Consider the following 9,202-nt stretch of genomic DNA (forward strand, 5'->3'; position numbering starts at 1 on the left):
ATAAGATTCAAAATTTATATCAAACAAAAAAAAAAAGTAAAAATTAAAAGAGTTTAATTTTTCCTTGGCTTCCATCAACCGTGGTTGCATGTTGATCGCTACCCGCGGACAGTGTCTGGCTCATATTATTGGGGAGGCCTGTACGCCGAAAAGCTTTGACTTCCACCGGACATATGATGTGAATTGAGTGGAACTCCCATGATTTCGGCTCATATTATTGGGGGAACTCAAGGCGACCGTCTACTACAATTCAATATTGATGGGTTAGTTTAACACGTGAAAATAAACGGCGTCATATTATTGGGCCTTTATTAAACGTGAGGCAAAACACGTGGAGGTTGCATAGGGATGTAATTGGACTCTACCTTTTAGAAATTATAATTGGCTGATATTATTCGGGATTATAATTGGCTAATTGGACTCTACGTGCCTACTAAGGAAATACGATTTCCCTTTTTCATCAGAGGGTGGTGGAAATGTCAAAATAGTAGGAGGGTAATTTATAAAATGAAATCCATATTTTATATCTTAGAATTATTTTAAAATTATCAGTAACCATTATCTGTTTTTCATTTTCAGTATATTTACGATGTCTACTCGTAACCCGCTTTCAATCATTCTCGATCAAAACAAATTGACTGGCCCTAACTATCATGACTGGTTTCGAAACTTAAAGATTGTTCTGAAATCCGAAAGGATTGCGTATGTGCTTGATAAGAAGCCACCTAAGGAGGCGGCTCCTGATATCAGTAGGACTGAATTGGCTAAGCTTGAGAAACATTGGGATCATGATCTTCAAGCTAAGAGCTACAAGTTGGCTTCCATGTCGAATGAACTTTAGAGGAGGTTCGAGGAGGCGGTGAATGCTGCTGACATTCACCTTCATCTGAAAGAATTGTATGCTGTACAAACTCGTTCAGAAAGACATGCGACTGTTAAAGAACTCATGACTACACGCTTGCGAGAGGGGACTTCGATACATGAGCATGGTGTTAGGATGATTGGGCTCATCGAGAAGTTGGTGGGGCTTGACGTGGTTATACCTAGTGAGCTCTCGACTGACATTCTCTTGCTGTCTTTGCCTGCCTCGTTCGATGGATTGGTGGTTAATTTTAATATGAACAAGCTTGAGGCCACCCTTGAAGAGTTGGTGAATATGCTTACTAATTATGAGGCCAAAATTAAAAAGGAAAAGCCTGTTCTTCTAGTGGGTCCTTCGTATGGTACGAAAAAGGGAGCCCCAAATAAAGGCAAGAAGCGTTCTGCCCCTCCAAAGAAGAACAAGCCCAACAAGAAGCCATACAAGAAATCCAAATCGTGGCCCACAAATCCTGACAAGTCAGAACAAGTATGTTTGCACTGCAACTAGCCTGGACATTGGAGGCGTAATTGTGAGGAATATCTAGCCCAGAAGCGTTCTGGCCATGGTAAGTTTTATATTGAAGTTAATGTTTCTATTAATTCCTCTTCTTGGGTATTGGATACCAGATGTGGTTCTCATCTATGCAATGATTTGCAGGTGATGGGAAGAAGCAAGAGGCTTAGAGATGGTGAGACATTTCTAAGACTGGGAAATGGAGCAAGAGTTGCTGCCACTACCATTGGAGACGTTACTTTAATTTTGGACATAATTTTAAGTTGTTTTTGAGAGACATTTTATTTGTTCCTGAATTGGTTAAAAACATTATTTCTATTTCTATGCTTGATAGGGATGGTTATTCTTGTGTTTTTGCTAAAGGTGTTTGCAATTTATACAAGATTGAATGTTTGATTGGAACTGGAAAATTGACAAACGATCTCTATAAGTTAAAATTGAAAGATATTCCGTATAACAATGTCCAAACGCATGCAAAAAGAACAACAAACAAAAGAAAAATAGAAGATCCAAATCCCGCATAAATATGGCACGCTAGACTAGGTCATATATCTCAAAGAAGGATGCACAAGCTAGTGGGAGAAGGCATGTTTGACTTGTCAGACATAAATTCTCTACCAACTTTTGAGTCCTGTCTAAAAGGAAAAATGACTAAAACTCCATTTAATGGAAACGTGAAACGTGCGCATGGTCTGCTGGATTTGATCCACACGGACGTTTGTGGCCCGCTAAGTGTTAGCATAAAATTTGGGCCTTCCTACTTCATTACCTTTACTGATGACCGTTCGAGGTATGGGTACGTTTATTTGATGAAACACAAATCTGAAGCATTTGAAAAGTTCAAAGAATTCAGATCTGAAGTAGAAAATCAGCTAGAAAGAAGAATTAAGGCACTTCGATCTGATCGAGGTGGAGAATACTTAAGTGCTGAATTTTTGGGTTATCTAAAAGAGAATGAGATTCTCTCACAGTGGACTCCACCAGCAACACCACAATTGAATGGTGTTTCTGAATGTCGAAATCGAACCTTGATGGACATGGTTCGATCTATGATGGGATTCACTGAATTGCCTATATCGTTTTGGGGCTTTGCGCTTGAAACTGCAGCAATGTTGTTGAATAATGTCCATACAAAAGTAGTTGATAAAACACCATATGAGATATGGATGGGAAAAACTCCCAAATATTCTTACATGAGAATATGGAGATGTCCTGCTTACGTGAAGCAGACAGTGGGAGACAAATTGGATAGTAGATCCACTTTGTGCTACTTTGTAGGATATCCAAAGAATTCTGTTGGATATTATTTCTATCATCCCAATGAAGCAAAAGTGTTTGTTTCAAGAAATGCCACCTTTTTGGAAAGGGAATTTCTATTAGATAAAAAAGGCAAGATGATAGAACTTGAAGAAATTCAAGATACTCCCTCAACTTTAGAAGTTGAACCTAATCCCCAAGAACCAGTAGTTGAAGTACAAGCTTCTAGAAGGTCTGATAGAGTTATTAGACCACCTGCAAGATATACGCTTCTTCATGAACAAGGCCATGATAAGTCTTGTGTTGGATGTGATCCAATGAACTTCAAAGAAGCAATATCTGATACTGATTCAACCAAATGGATTGAAGCCATGCAGTCAGAAATGGACTCTATGTATTCAAACCAAGTCTGGACATTAGTGGATCCACCTGAGGGAATCGTTCCCATAGGATGCAAATGGATCTACAAAAGAAAGCTTGGGGCAGATGGGAAGGTAGTGACCTTCAAAGCAAGACTGGTTGCAAAAGGATATACTCAAAGGCAAGGATTTGACTATGAGGAAACCTTTTCACCAGTTGCTATGTTTAAGTCCATTAGAATACTACTAGCCATAGCAGCATGGTACGACTATGAGATATGACAAATGGATGTAAAGACTGCATTCCTCAATGGAGACATCAAAGAAGAAATTTATATGTCTCAACCCGAGGGATACACATCAGTAGGAAGTGAGCATAAGGTATGCAAACTTCAGAGATCAATATATGGTCTCAAGCAGGCATCAAGGAGTTGGAACCTCAGATTTGATAGCACTATCAAAGAATTCTGAGGAACCATGTGTGTACAAGAAAGTTAGTGGGAGTGCAGTGACATTCCTAGTACTTTATGTTGATGATATCCTACTCATTGGGAATGATATAGAATTACTGCAATCAACCAAAGTATGGTTGGCCAGTAAATTCTCCATGAAGGACATGGGTGAAGCATCTTATGTATTAGGAATACAGATCTATAGAGATAGATCGAAGAGGATGCTGGGACTCACCCAAGCCACTTATATCGATACCATTCTTAAGCGATTCTCTATGGAAGAGTCCAAGAGAGGATACTTACCAATGTGTCATGGTATTACTCTATCTAAAGTTATGTGTCCCAAAAACTGATGAAGAGATAGAGATGATGACACGTATTCCATATGCGTCGGCTATTGGTAGTATTATGTATGGTATGATATCTACACGTCCTGACATTGCTTATGCTTTGATTGTTACAAGCAGATATCATGCGAACCCTGGTCCAATGCATTGGAAGGCCGTGAAAGACATTCTTAAGTACTTAAGAAGGACTAAGAATTTGTTCATGGTCTATGGGGGTGAAGAATTAAAATTGGAAGGCTATACTGATTCTAGCTTCCAATGTGATGTAGATGATTCGAAATCGACCTCTGGTTTTGTATTCATGCTTAATGGTGCGGCTGTCTCTTGGAAAAGTTCCAAGCAAGACACCGTTGCGGATTCCACCACTGAAGCTGAGTCCATTGCTGCATCTGCTGCAGCCAAAGAGGCAGTTTGGATGAGGAATTTTGTCCAAGAGTTGGGCGTCATTCCTAATGGACTTGATCCAATCCCGGTGTACTGCGACAACACTGGTGCAGTTGCGCAAGCAAAGGAACCAAAGTCTCATCAGCGATCCAAACATGTACTGAGGAAATTCCACATCATCCGGGAGATTGTGGGAAGGGGAGACATATCAGTCGAAAAAGTCCCCTCTGCAGATAACGTTGCCGATCCACTTACGAAGCCCTTGCCAGGACCATTGTTTGAGAAGCATCGCGAAGCAATGAGATTAAAGTTTATGGGTAGTTGGCTCTAGGGCAAGTGGGAGATTGTTAGAGTAGATGCCCTACAAGTCAACTGTTGACTAGGGATTTTATTGACTCAAGTGTAATAAACAATCTTTATTTTAATATAATTCATTATTTCATGGTTTGTTATTTCTTTATCTGTATACCCATGTTATCAAACATAGATAAAGACCTTGATTATACTTTAATACAAATGAATCGTAATTCGATGTTGAAACTCATTTGTAAACACTGTATGATCTAAATTCGTTCCTAGTCGATTCAGCCGCCTAAAACATGGATAAAGGTCGCTTGAGCTCGAGACTAGCATCTGTGATGTTGTGTACTGCGTTTCTTAGTAAGGGCATAGAGATGTCCAAACATGCAGATGGGTAGTCATATGATGATTATACCGAACAACCCTCCCTCGGACTTTCCAAGTGGTTTTCATTCATCCAGAGGATAAGTCTGTGATTATGATTGTACACCATTAGTCCTTACGACCCGGGACAACACTGAGGCACTATATGCTAGGGATGTGCTTTGACTAGTTTACCGGCTCCAGGAGAGTCATCAGGTGGTGAGGTTGGGTAAAGTTGCGACACATATAGGAGCCAGTGCATTGTGGTCGGGGATTCACCGCTCACCTACGGGTGTGGATATCCTATGTGATCTAATGAAATAATAGTGCATGGAATCTCTGGCCAGAGTACGAGATGTACGTTGGAGAAGGAGTTCTCCAAATAGTACACGCGATACCACTATTATAGTTATCACATAGTTATCGAATTAATATGCAACTCTCGATGAACCAATGGTTGCAGATTCGATCGGGATATATGAGATGAAGGGACCGTACTGTACGTTAATCATAATCGACTGGTTCTTGCAGGCACTATCAGTGATACCTAGGGGATCATGGGGCGATGCTACTAGACGCTCTTACCATGATCCGATGGGTACAATCAGAAATGAGTTCTGACATTCTTGATCAAGGTGTTGATGAAAAGAATGGGGCTAACTAGGGTAAGCCCGAATAAAAGATTATGTCCTGAATCACAAAGAGTTGTGAACCCACGGCTAGCTTTATCCCTGAACCATTGAGGGTCACACAAGTACTGGATTGTTTGTTCCCGTTGAGAGAATAAATTCAAGAAGTTGAATTTATATTATATAGTAAATTCAAGGAGTTGAATTTTTGATAATTAAATTTTGAGAGAATAAATTCAAGGAGTCAAATTTATAAAATTTGAGAATTTAATTTATTAAACTCAAATGTTGGGTTTATTAAATATTAAATTTTGGAGATGATGAAAATTAAAGTAGTTGAATTTATAATTTAAATAATAAATTCAAATGTTGAATTTATAATGTATTTAATTTATTAAGCTCAAAAGTTGAGTTTATTAATTAATAAATTAAATATGGTGGGTGATATATTTAATGGGCTTGTAGGAGTACAAGTCCAATATAATATATAATTAAAGTTTTAATGGGCTTTGATTAAATTAATTAAACTAGTTGGACTAGCCCAATTAATTAAATCAAGCCCATTAATGTTAATTATGTAATTAGGGTATAATTTAATTATAAATACACATTCAAAGTCAACCCTAAGCCCACCACAACATAAAACTTACGTGAGCCTCCACTCAAGAAAAGAAAAAAATCGGCCACCACAATTTTGAAAAGAAAAAATTGAGCCGTCTCTCAATTTTCTCTGCTACGCAAAATTTCTTTCACATTTTATAGTGCAAATTGAAAGAGGAACATACTATCTAGTCGTGGACCTGATTAGACGAAACGAAAGGAGTCTCTTGAAGAAAGATCGTAGGGATTCATCAAGAGCCAGATCTGTTATACCGGATCGGTTGGTGTCCAGTGATTTATTCACCAAAGGTATAATTTTCTAAACATCCTATGAATGTTTTGTTAAATCATACAAGCGCCTAAAGCAAAATTATTTTGTTTTTCAAAATAAAATAAAAATTTTAAAACTTCCGATGCGTTTGGGCGTGTAGAAAACCAGATCCAACAGAAACATTCGGCACAACAATACGATTATTCACATACAAAACACTGTCATGAACCTGATATTCCGATTAATGTCTAGTTCTGACCATAGCAATCGAATTCTGCACATTCGGATCAACTTTCTGAGCCGCTTTAATTCTCAAAATCAGCTCTGGCTCGGCTTGAGCAACATATAATCTAATCGGTCTGTAATCTGTCTCAAATACCAATCCAGACAAATAGCAATCTTCTATCAAATTCGAAACACCAATCGTCGATAAGGATAAAGAACATACCTTTCGACTCAGTGCATCTGCTGCTGCATTAGATTTTCCCGGATAGTACTTGATTTCTGTGGGGACCCGGACGCTAATCAGTTCTTAATCGTCATCAGGAACAATTTGCTAATCAAGTAATTAGGGTCGTAAAATTTTTTCTTTTTATTGCGGAATGTAGTGAAATCAAACTAATATACAACTCAGTATAAAATAAAGAACAAGTCCTGTACCGTCTACAAATCAGTAAAAACTAAGGTTCAACATCTAATTATTAAGTGCAAAAACTCTATATACATCAAAGTCCGAAGTCTCTACTCTATCACGATCTCTCCTCATCTCCTGGACCCTGATCCTGTCCCACCTGTTGTCATGTACACATACAAACAAGGCAATAGCCGGATAATTCTGGTGAGAATATAATCCAAGTACAAATCAACGAAACATGCAGTGATATAAACACATATAAAGCATGTAACAGATAACAGCAATATGTATCAAAATCTGAAACATAATCAATATCAGGCTGTCGACAATACTTGTAACTCTACAATTCAGACTAGACTCAATCCTAGTCTAGGGATCCCGGTTTTCAGAAGTTGGCATTCCCATATCGACAAGCAGTAATAGAAAAGACTTCAGTTCTATCCACGCCGATAGGGTATCGATCACCAGTAATAGAAGAAGCTCTGATTCTATCCACATCGATATATTATCGATCACCAGTAATTGAAGAAACTCTGATTCTATCCACATCGATATGATATCGATCATCAGTAATAGAAGAGTTACGATTCTATTTACATCGATACAGTACCGATCACCAGTAATAGAAAAAGCCACATTTCTATCCACATCGATAGCCAATCATCCAGTGACAGAATTTGGCACTATCGCCCATACACTATCTTGTGACATCGTGCAATGTGCCCGTGGCGATCCCGCCACTATGAGGCACTTCTGTCACAGGATTACTCGTCTAATACCTGTTATCCATAAATCAAGAAAACAAGTACATCAATCAAATCAATGCAAATATCAATGCAATAAAGTAAAGTATGTGATTTAGGGAAACTCAAGTCTAAACCGACTTAAGTCGATCTCCCGATACCACATTGACTTATAACTTTCGTTTGTAGTTTCGGTCTGGAGCAATATCAGTTCTGAACTCAAGACTGTCTCGGTAAATCTGAAACGACATATTGAGAATCATAATATCAATATTCCATTCTCAATTCAACATTGAATCTGATTAATCAGGATTTAATTCAAATCACGGCATAACGGCACAATCTCAGTATCCTTGTCAATACCATCTCAACAGACATCAATTACAAATCATAACTCATATCCGATACAATCTATAATCCCGTCACAATTCAAATATGTCTGGTATAAATCAATATACTCTGAAAATTCATAACAATTCCATAATCGATCTGTTTCTCAGTCTGACTTCGATTCTATGATGTCTAACATTACAAGAACATCATATTGGAATCCTATTCAATTCTGACAATATCATAATTTCAAAACATGTCAAAACGTAGTAAAACTTACGTCCTGTTGTAGCCTACGTTGCTATGAACTCGGTGTCGTACTCGGATTCAAATTTGGACGGACGGATCGATCGTAAAGAAAAACAGCTCAGAACAAAGACGATTCCTCTTGTGAAAGTTCAATGGACTCGTCATGGCATTGAAGAAGCTACCTGGGAAACTGAATCAGATATGAGACAAGAATTCCGCACAACTCGCGCATATGTGCGACATCTTCCGCGCATATGCGCGGGGTCTTCTGCCTGATTGGCGCATGTGCGCGCATCCGGTCGCGCATGTGCGCCGATGCTACTGCCCTCGCACATTAATTTTCACACGCGATCTCATTTCGTGTCTCGGTTATCCCTTTCATAATCGTCTCGATTAAAATCAATAATCGTAATTTAACACGATATTAAATCTCGGGCATTACAATTTCACAATCGAAGTCTATAAGCAAATCAAGCCATCTTCGCTGTCTCATATTCAACTCTGACTTTGAAAAGAGATATTTCAAGCTTTTATGATCAGAATAGATTTCAAACTTCTCACCGTAAAGGTAGTGTCGCCATATCTTCAAAGCAAATACAATGGCATCCATTTCAAGATCATGAATTGGGTAGCGAGTCTCATGTGGCTTCAGCTGTCTCGAGGCATTAGCAATAACATGCCCTCGCTGCATCAGAATACAACCCAATCCTCGGTGAGATGCATCACAATAAACCACAAAATCACCAGTACCTGATGGAATAGTCAATATTGGTTCACTGGTCAGTCTTTTCTTCAATTCAAGAAAGCTGGTCTCACATTCTTCAGACCAAACAAATGGAGCATTCTTCTGAGTCAACTGAGTAATTGGATTGGCAATACTCGAAAAGTCTTTAATAAATCGACGATAAT

The sequence above is a fragment of the Primulina tabacum genome, chromosome 12 (genome assembly GCF_025594145.1).
Source record: "Primulina tabacum isolate GXHZ01 chromosome 12, ASM2559414v2, whole genome shotgun sequence".
NCBI lineage: Eukaryota > Viridiplantae > Streptophyta > Magnoliopsida > Lamiales > Gesneriaceae > Primulina > Primulina tabacum.